General features: G+C 44.7%; 1 long non-coding RNA gene across 1 annotated transcript; it reads right to left on the reverse strand.

Annotated features, from left to right (window-relative positions):
• Nucleotides 1-1,898: 1,898 nt before the first annotated feature.
• LOC112472845 lies at nt 1,899-6,669 on the reverse strand. Its single transcript, XR_003043789.1, has 2 exons — nt 6,113-6,669; nt 1,899-2,637 (listed from the first exon to the last, which is right to left on the reverse strand). It is a non-coding gene; the product is annotated as an uncharacterized LOC112472845 (long non-coding RNA).
• Between the last annotated feature and the right edge of the window lie 3,224 nt (nt 6,670-9,893).

A 9,893-nucleotide genomic window follows, 5' to 3' on the forward strand; every position in this document is an offset into this window, starting at 1 on the left:
AGGTCACTGGGAGTGATGGTTGGCAGGACCACTTCTGCCTCTACTCCTTCATTCCTAATTCGTGTTTTCTACCCATTGTGAACACAGCGCCATATAAAGGTCTTTGATTTAAGGCTCTCCCTGCCTCCTGGAGAACAGTGCTCCATTCTCACAAAGTTTCACCTCTGAGTAGTTCATCAGCTAAGCTTTCGACAGATCTGTCCACGCTGTGCTCTCTCTGGCTGGCAGCTTCTGGATGGTACAGTGTGAGTGAGATAGAACCAGTGGAGTCCACGGTCGTGTACCCATTCCAACAACTCCTTTGCTGAAAAGTGTGTTTCTTAGTGTGATGTGATGTTACATGAGATCTCATGGCAGTGGGTTTAACACCGTGTAAGCCTTGGATTGTGGTGCTAGCTGAGGCCCTACGGGCAGGAAATGTGAACCCATATCCAGAATATGTGTCCATTCATGGTAAAATGAATTGCTGTTTCCTCCAGGATAGAAGGTGTCCAAAGAGTCTGCCAGAGGGTCTGGCTGGTCTCCTTGAGAGATGGTGCTGTACTGGGGACTCAGCGTCACTCTCTGCTGCTGGGGTGTTAGGCATCTGGCGGTAGCAGTAACTAGAAAAGTTTGGTAAATGGGTTCCCACATTAGTCGGCCTGTACCGCCTCCATCCCTGCCACCATGGCTCTTCTATTCATGTGCCTGTTGTGCCAACAATGCAATGGCTGATGACAGATGCTGGCTGCTGTCGGTTGGTTAGTTGCTTTGTCTACCTGCATGCTTAATGCCTCTCTCTTGCAGGAGCTAACATGTGTACAAAGATCTTTGTGCCCTCGCAAAGGTCCATGCATATCTCTACTCCAGAGCTCCTTGTTGCCCATCTGCCTATTTCTTCCCTTCTAAGCCTCTAACTATTCATTCGGTCAAGCCATTTGCTACTGCCCATGAGGGACATCACCTGAGACTTTCCCTTGCCATTGTCTTTCAAGACCACCTTGAATAAAGCTGTGGTGCAGACACTGTCCATTTGCAACTGGTACCCACATGCAGAGTTGGTCCAGCCATGAAGCAAGCTTGAGCTCCTTCCTCTTCAATCAGCTGATCCTAAAGGATCCACCACATGGCCATAGGCATGGGCTGATGGGGAGGTGCTGGTGCGGGAACAGTGGGTGACGTGGAGCTCCTGTGCAGCTTGACTGTGTCCTCTGGTCCTGCTCTGACCCGAGAGGTACCAGTCCAGTCTTACAGTGGATGGCGCCTTGGCCTATCCCATGGTATGACATGGCACTTCAGACAGAACCCAGTCACGAGGGGCTGTTTTGGCTAAGTGGTCGTCAGTTGGTGTCCCACGGTTAGGTGCTCGCTTTGTCTCTACCAGGTCCCCATGACATGCTAGAGCTATTGTGAAAAAGTTGTAGAGTTCTCTGCTGCAGATGGCAGAGCTCTGCTCCAGAACCATGGGTGTCTACACTGTGATTTTCCCACTTTGGCTTATCACGAATTCCACATGACATCTTTTCCCACCGCTGATACCTCTGATACCAGAAAACTTGTGGGCTCGTATGGCCTGCAACCTAGACCTGATGCTGAGACCTTTCTTTTTCTGGTCCTTCCTCAGAGCTGTAACCTTTGAATGGTGTCCTGGAGAAGCAGTATTCCCAGGTGTGGAATATGCTGCTGCCAGAACTCAAATGCACTCGTCAGGCTTTGCTCTTTTGTCTTTGTGGTGGGAGGGGTAAGATGCAAAAATCTGTCTCTTACATTGGATGCGATGTCCTGGCATGCCCCCGACCACAGCACCCATAAAAACTGTACCAATGTGGCAGGTCCCTAAGAGGAGGCAGATACGAATCCAGTGGCTTACAGGTGATTAAAAAAATTCAATAAATGAAGACAAAGTTCTTCTACTGCTATTTCTAAAAACCATGATTTTGTTATCATTCTACAAAGCTTTGTCACATGGTGAGAGTATTACATGTGATTTTGGGACACTGGGCCATGTGATTTTTTTTAAAGGCCTACTCACACCAATCTTTGCTTATTTATACTCTACAAATCCATAAATAGAGCAAGATAAAATGAATAGATAAAAATATGAGGAGGAAGTTAAAAATACAGATCGGAAAAATTAAACAGAGCCAGGTTAAAGTTAGTGGACAAAAGCTCAGGGCCAAAGTGGCTGACCAGCTGCCAGACGAGGACTGCAAAGGACATCTGGGTCCCGCTGTGGCTGAAGCGAAGGCAGTCATGACTCACCACCCTCACTGACCCTCGCTCCATCCACAGCAAGGAAAGAAAGTAACCCTTTAACCATTTTATGGTCATCATAACTGGACAGAAACTCACACAGTGAAAAGAGGGATGGGACGAGGGAGCGTGAAGACAGCCTAGACGCTAAAACTCCATTTGCTAAAAAATAACATGGTCTTAGCCTGGGTCTCCCAGATGGCAGATCCTGAGACGAAGGCTTGAGTGCAAATACTTCATTGGGGAATGTGATCCAGCGAGTAGGAGTAAGGGATGAGAAGAATGAAGCAGAGAAAGATGAAAAACCAATACACGAATGAGTTATGAGGCTGGCCACAGCTCCTGGCGAATGGTTGCTGGCTTCTTCTGGGCTGCCTGTATGAAAAATGTCTCAGGACTGTCCATCTGGAGGAAGAAAAGAAAGCATTTATCCATTAGCGCTTATGCTTCATTGGTTAAAGGTCTGCCCCCAAAATGCACTCCCCTGTATTTCAAAGTTAGTCAATGCACAGGACCCATATGGCTCAGAGAATCTCCAAGGCAGACTCTGGAAGCTCCGGCGAAGGTGTGCGGCATGGCCGTGAGGCAAGGCCCTGTCAGGTTGTACCTACAGGAAGGCACCTGCTCAGAGTCTGCATCAATGGCTGGAATAAGGGACAGGGGACGCCGAAAGGTGAGGGTGGTACCGAAGAGGCGCTCCGTGCACACTCTACATTTAATACTGGATTCTGCTTTTAAAGCACCTTCTTATAGATAATTTTTTGGTGTTTAGCAAATTGTTTATCCTTATGTAGTAACCCCCTGTAAGAGTTAAGTGATGTCAGGATACACGGGCCGAGTACCATTCTAGTCATCAAGATGCGATCCATCAAAAGAGCCAACATTTTAAAAGTATGTCCTTTGCTTCCTGTTTCAAAGTATGATGCTTTCAAGAATGCACAGTTGATTATATCTGCAAATAGATATACTGCAAACATCTAGTGTAGCAAACTCTGTCCAAGTTAATGCCCTATGCAGAAAATAAAGAGTTGAAGGAGTAAAACTGTTGATATTATACATATGGGTAAGAAACCATGTCTCCACTCGTTTTCAGACTACCTTTGAATTTCCAGAAGCAATTTTCTTTTAAGGACAGTTTAAGTGCAATTATAAACAATGTGAATTTTCACACGGTAGTCTAACAGTGTAGCCCCTTAAAATTTTCCTTTTCTGAAAATTCCATATTGATTTTTTTTCCCATGGTCAAATTAAGCTGCAACAAACAGGGCAAGATTCTATTTACTTTTTCATTCTAAGGAGGTCTCTATTGTTTAAAGTCATGTGGTCCTTTGGATCACAAACCTGTTGCTGAGGAATTTCACACTTGGCTACTAACTCAGTCCTAGAAAACAGATTGCAGGCTAAAATTTTTAATCTTGATAGACAGCTGCTCCACTGCTCCATTAGAGAAAAAACAGTAATGGAATCACAAATTTACTTGGAGGGAGAGCTCAGCAAATGCTGTTACAAAACTTGGAATCTTAGCAAGAACAGGACGGCAGACGCAGAATGTTTCACTTGTGCTCAGAAGTCAGCAAGCAGAGAAAAACTCATTCCTCAGACCATGGTCCTCTGTGACCCTGTGACCCCTCTCCACTAATACCAGTCTTAGTTAAATTGATCTATTAGAAAGTGAATATTCAATTTTTAATTAATCAGTTGTTAGCATTTAAGTAAAATTTATACCTGAGAATTCTAAATACATACAAGTGCTTTTAAAAATCTTAACACCACTCTAAGATAGATATTATTACTTCTATTAACAACTAAAGTGTCTGAGGCACGTAGAGGATAAAGGCTGCCTCCGAAATCACACAGCTAAAAAGTGGTAGAGCTGAATTCCAACTCTGGCAGCACTTTGCTACGAACAGTTTAATCTACATCCTCTATTCTCTCCTTACTGTCAAAAAACAAGGAACAAATTAACAAATTTGTTACACGATGTAACAAAGGAACCAAGTAGAAAAAAACCAGTCTTCATGCTGGCACATTAGTCTTATTTAGCTCTGTCTTTCCACCTCTCAGGGCCTAGGAGGAGTTGGGAGAAATGGTGTGGCAAGTTACCATTTAGCTTCATCCCTATCCCCCATCTGCAAAATGTTACTAGATGCTCCTCGAAAACAAACAGTCTCGGGTAGGACACTGTGCCTAAGCACATTAAAAGCTCTTTGAAATCCTACAGTTCAGAAATCTGTTTGTCAGGGCTCAACCTTTCTCCCCCAAACTTGTTTCATGATATCTCTTTCTGAGAATCCCCTACCTCGTGCTGATTCTGCAAAAGACGGTTGTGAAATCACTGAGCAGCAGAATATTACAAAATAATAAATTCTAAACCAAGGCCATTCTCTTCCCATGTGGTACTCAAAACATGGAGTAGTCACGGTCTGGCCTCACATCCCAAATGGAAAATGTATGAATGGTTTTCTCATTAACTTAAGAAAAGTCTGATTGTCGATCAGTGTACCAAGTATTTGGGGAACACAATGGAGCAGACACTGTGCTAGGTATGGTAACTATGCATGAATAGCAAAGCCAGTTTCTGCCTCAAGAAGCTTACAGTTGAACAATGACGTTGAACTTTGCCCGCTTATACACGGCACGTCATAAGTAGCACAAAAGAGAAGTGTCAGATGTTACAGAGTCACTTAATGGGACAACCTTATCTTGTCAAGACATCAGAGATATGACATTTCATTCGAAGCCTGAAGAATGAGCAGAAGGTAAAGTGGGTTGGGGGAATCCAGTCCTATCAATAGCATTTATCACCCAGAGCCCTAGTCAGCTATTTACCCCTACACAGCACCTCTCACAAAGTGGCCACATCTGGAGGGCCGGGAGTCTCCTTTCTTTATATCCCTAGTCCATTGCCTGGTATGTGACACATAGGGGCACTCAATAGTTTGTGAAAGGAAGAAGGGGAAGAAGAAAGAAGGAAAAGACGCAGCACAGTAATTCATGCCGGGCCGTATGTGCAGGTTCATTCTCCACAACATCTTGTTTCCCGTTATATTAAAAAAGAGAACAGTTACACTCATTGCTCACAACAACCCCCTCAACACACACACACGCACACACACTTAGTCTCCAAACATTTGTGTTCTGCGGTAGAGGCATAATGAATAAGATGCGATGTCTGTGTTCAAGGAGCTAATGATCTACTAAGTGGAATCTCAACAGAAGTGCAATTCTTTCCTCTTTTTGCCCAAATACGAAGCAGAAAAGGCAGGATAAGCGCTGATATCAACTGTCCAGGCAGGATATTGGCCTTGCCCGCTGACGGACAGCTTTAAAACTGCCAGCGCAGGGACCTGCACGAGGGAGGGGAGAGCTGGATTCCTCACACTGGTTGCAATAAACTTTCCTGCCCAAGTGGGAGAGCCAAATATCTACTGCGACACCTGAGATCGAGGAGAGGGGCGCGGGGCTGCCCAACCCTCCGTGCAGAGCGGGGTCCCACACCCGGCCAGCGTAGCCCTCTCCAACGCAGACGTGGGTCGCATCCATGCGTCGCCGGCGCTCGGGGACCTGCGTGCCCACTGCATCGACCCGCCCCTCCCCTACTACGTCACCCAGGTCACGTGAGTGGCCCGGCCCCCCCACCTCCCTACCCCTCCCATCCCGCCAGACTCAGCTGTTCTCGCCTGAACTGGGGAGCCGGGGGCGGCAGTGCGTCTGCCCGGCCCCAACCCGGCCCCTCCCCCGGGAGCCGGAGGACGACGTCTAGCAAGGGGCTACGGTGAAATTGGAACCAGCGTTCTAAATTAAGGGGAGCAGATGTCCCTGTGTTGCTCGGGAGGCCTGGGTGGCCTGCTGTTCAGACAGAAATCGTTGAGGCACTGACCTTCCGGGGCTGCTGTCAATCTCCGCGTGCAGATGGCCGGCCGAGCCCTGCCCGCGCCTCTGCGTGGGAAATGTGGCAGCGGGGGGTCCGGGCGGCTAGAGAGAAAAGTCTGTGTAGGGGGTGGGGAAGGGGCCCGGGGGAGACAGAGGGTAGGAGAGAAAGGCCTGCCTGGCGCACAATGGAGTCCCCGTGGCGGCCCCTCGGAGGACAAAGCGTCCCTCGGGACCCGCGGTCGTCTGCGCCAGGCCGACGGCCGTGCTCCAGCTGCCTCTTCAGAACAAGGCCGTGCAAATGCGCCCACTTGATTCTAAATCCTCTTAGGCACTCTGCAAGTGAAGGAGGAAAGAGGTGGCCAGACAAGCATGTACAGATCAGTGGCCTGGGAACCCTGGTGACCGCAAAATGTCTGCACCACGCATGCAAATGGAGCGGATCACTTGCAGAAATAGGCAGCTTTTCTGCCAGGTCGCCAGTGAACAGAACCAAACAACCGTTGTGCAGTAAACGTCCCTATCTGGCCCTTTAATTCCACGCGGGGTCCTGAAAATTTTTCAGGGTGTTTCCCCTGGAAAAGACTTCCTATTAAATGTTCAGAAAAGCTAGCTGAGCTGGGCAAAATTATTAGTCACCCAGGTATTTACACTGTTTTTCCTATTTCCTTTCTCTCTTGGCCTCTGTGGTCAGCAGTATAAAATTCCTAGGAACTCCCACCTAAACACCAGCTTCCTGTTTATGCTCTCAGTGGCTTTAATGTTTAGCTGTTAAAAGCAGTTGACCAAGGCTGTATGAAACAATCAACAGAGGTTTGCAGGTGAAAAGGGAAAAAGAAAAAAAAGGAAAAGAAAAAACAAAACCAGCCTCCAAACGGGTAGGTCAAAGGTCCAGGTTCATTTTTAATCACTTATGTCAAAATCACAGGGGGAAAAGGTAAAATTAAAGTGTAACTTAATGCCTAAGATCTTGGTTCAGTTTCATTTGGCCCCTGGGTCTATAGGAACCTATAAAATATGATAGGCTATTCTACAGTATGAACATTTTCATTTCTAGCAGTTAAAGGCCTTTATTTTCAATGCAGCATGACATTCCTTTATTATAGAAGGTTAAAGTTCATGCGTAAGCACAGCCTGTGTGCTCCAGTGAGTGCTTTACACCTTGCCATGGCTGTTCTCCTTAAGTTCCTGTAGCAAAACGTTGCATTGATGTAGCTCCCTTAGTTGCAGCCTTCCTGACCTGGGAAGAGAGCCCCTGGAACCTCCTCCATCCCTTTTCTGATACAGAGTTCCCTGCACAACTCCTAAAGAACAAACAGCTATTCTCTGATAGAAATCCTCTAGAACCCCCTGCCTCAGAAGACAGCAGCTTTCCTTGACAATCTTATTTTATAAATAAAAGTTTTCTATATATATAAAACTGGAATCCATCTTTAGGTATGGAGTCATGCAGGATAAATTTAATTTCTCTTCCACGTGGTGTTTTACCCTCCAAATATTTGGAGCTAAACATCTGCAGTTCTGTCAGCAGTTTCTTCCTTGAGTCTGAGTCTTCCACACCGTCCCAGGTTATCTAGCGATGCTCCAGTTAGTCCACGTTCCTTTGAAACTGAAGACGGTGCTTCAATCCCTGTTGAACTCTGTTTAGGAGGCAGCACTGGAGAAGTATGGCTTACGCCAACAGGGAGAATCAGTCGGACCATGTCCAAGAAATTCAGACAAAAATAAATTTCAGTTGTGTATTTTAGTCTTTTCTACTCTGTCAGTAATGCCAGTCTCAGTTATGAAGCCCAGGAAAGAAGGAAAAAGCAAAAGCCCTACTGTGGGCTAGCACTGTGCTTTTCATGTCTTTGGTTTGTTCTCAGGAAAATCTTCTGAGTGGGTTCTATTGTCATTCCTCTTTTAGAGGGTGAGAAATCAAATAATCCACCCAAGGTCACATAGCTAATAAGTAATAGTGAGGTCTCAAACCTGTGACTTGCTCTTTACCTTATGCAAAGTTGCTGCCATGAAAGTCCCAGAGTTAAAGCTGAGGTCCTGAATTTGTTTTTCAGCGTAATCTATGCCATACAGCCTTGATTCCAGGCCAGTTTGTATACATTGTATTTATACAGCTCCAAAAACTTGAAATACAAGTTAACTTTAAGGGGGTGAAAAAGTTCTTTCTGGAAGCAAATGAAACAGAAATTCCAAGTGAAAGCCAAAAGTCATCCCAAACATGCTTTTATTCCAATGGCATTACTTAACAGCAAAGTGTTATATTACCCTTGAATTTCCTGCCTGGGCTAAGGTTAGGCCAGGCCCTTGATGCTATTTAAATTGTTCCATGTATTTCAGCTCGATCACAAGCAATGCCATTGCCCCTGACTCACGCCTGCTCTCCAATATGTCAGTTAGTCAAGAAAGAGGGAAGAATATATTTCCCATGTACACACTGTAAGTTTTTTCCATTTTCACTCAGCCTGCCAGAACAAAAGTAAAACCACAGAAAGAAGATTTAGATCAGCCTCTTGATCGCCCTGCTGCTATTTCACAGTTTAGGAGGGGTTGGATATCAAACACTTAAAACTGTCATCTACACATTCCTTCTCAGAAAAAGCAGCGTTGGCATGTACCCCTGCTAAATTATTTTCTACCCCAAGATGTTAGAATTGCTTTCTCTCCAGGAATGTACGCTACAGAAGGCACGCTGAATTAATGTAATTCTGAGAAAGGCTCTCGGAGCCTACAATGAACTGTCATGTGCTGACATCCGGCCAGGTGGACTCTGCACCTTAGCAGGATGTTGCTGAGATGTTTAGATTTTTCTAATTTGTTTGCTAGTATAAGTAATGCCTGAGAGACCTTTCCTTCTGCCTTATCTTAGGTACCCCGCTAAATCACTATCGCATGAATCTATTTATTTTCTTTACAGAACTTATTGAAACCTAATGCTTTATTGGTTACATGACTGTTTATGGTCTACCTTCTTTAGATCATAATTTGTACATGAGACAAGTAACCTGGTCTATTTTGTTTATTACCTAGCACATAGCAGGACCTCTGGAAATATTTTTTGAATGAAAACTTCTTTTGTGCATCTATGTTGTTTCACTTGTACTATTCTCTCCTTAAAATAAATCGTTTGAGTGTTCAAATTCCTAGAGTCAGAAACTAGAACATAGTTGTCAGGGAATGAGGGGAGGGGGCTGGATGGCTAGTTTTTATTGGGTACAGAGCTTCAGTTGGGAAAGAGAAAAAAGTGCTGGAGATGGATGGTGATGGCGGTTACACAAGAATGTGAACCGTATATTTGAAAATGGTTAAAATGATAAATTTCACAGTATATCAGTTTTACCACAATAAAAATAAATTCTTTGAATTAGAATTCTTGGGCTCACAGTAAGTGTGAATATATTAAATTTGGGTATATGTTATCAAACTTCCCTCCAGCACTCATGTTAATTGCATGCCAACTACCAGTGCAAGAGAATACTCATTTCTCAACACACTGCCCACACTATTTTCTCAATCTCTTTATTCTTCGTGTTTGATAGGCAAATACACACACATGCACATACACCCACATTTTAATTATTGTTTTATTTGTATAACCGTACTTATTATTAAGAGTGGAGTATATGTTCATATGTTCGGTATTTCTTCTTTTGTGAACAGCCTGTATGTATTCTTTTTCATTTTCATTGGGCTTTTGTTTACTTTTATTGATTTGTAGGGGCTCTGTCTATAGTACAGATAATAATTCCTGGTCGATTATATAGTTTGCAAATAATTTTTTCCCAGTTCATTAT

Source organism: Pteropus alecto, unplaced genomic scaffold (assembly GCF_000325575.1).
Source record: "Pteropus alecto unplaced genomic scaffold, ASM32557v1 scaffold269, whole genome shotgun sequence".
Classification (NCBI taxonomy): domain Eukaryota; kingdom Metazoa; phylum Chordata; class Mammalia; order Chiroptera; family Pteropodidae; genus Pteropus; species Pteropus alecto.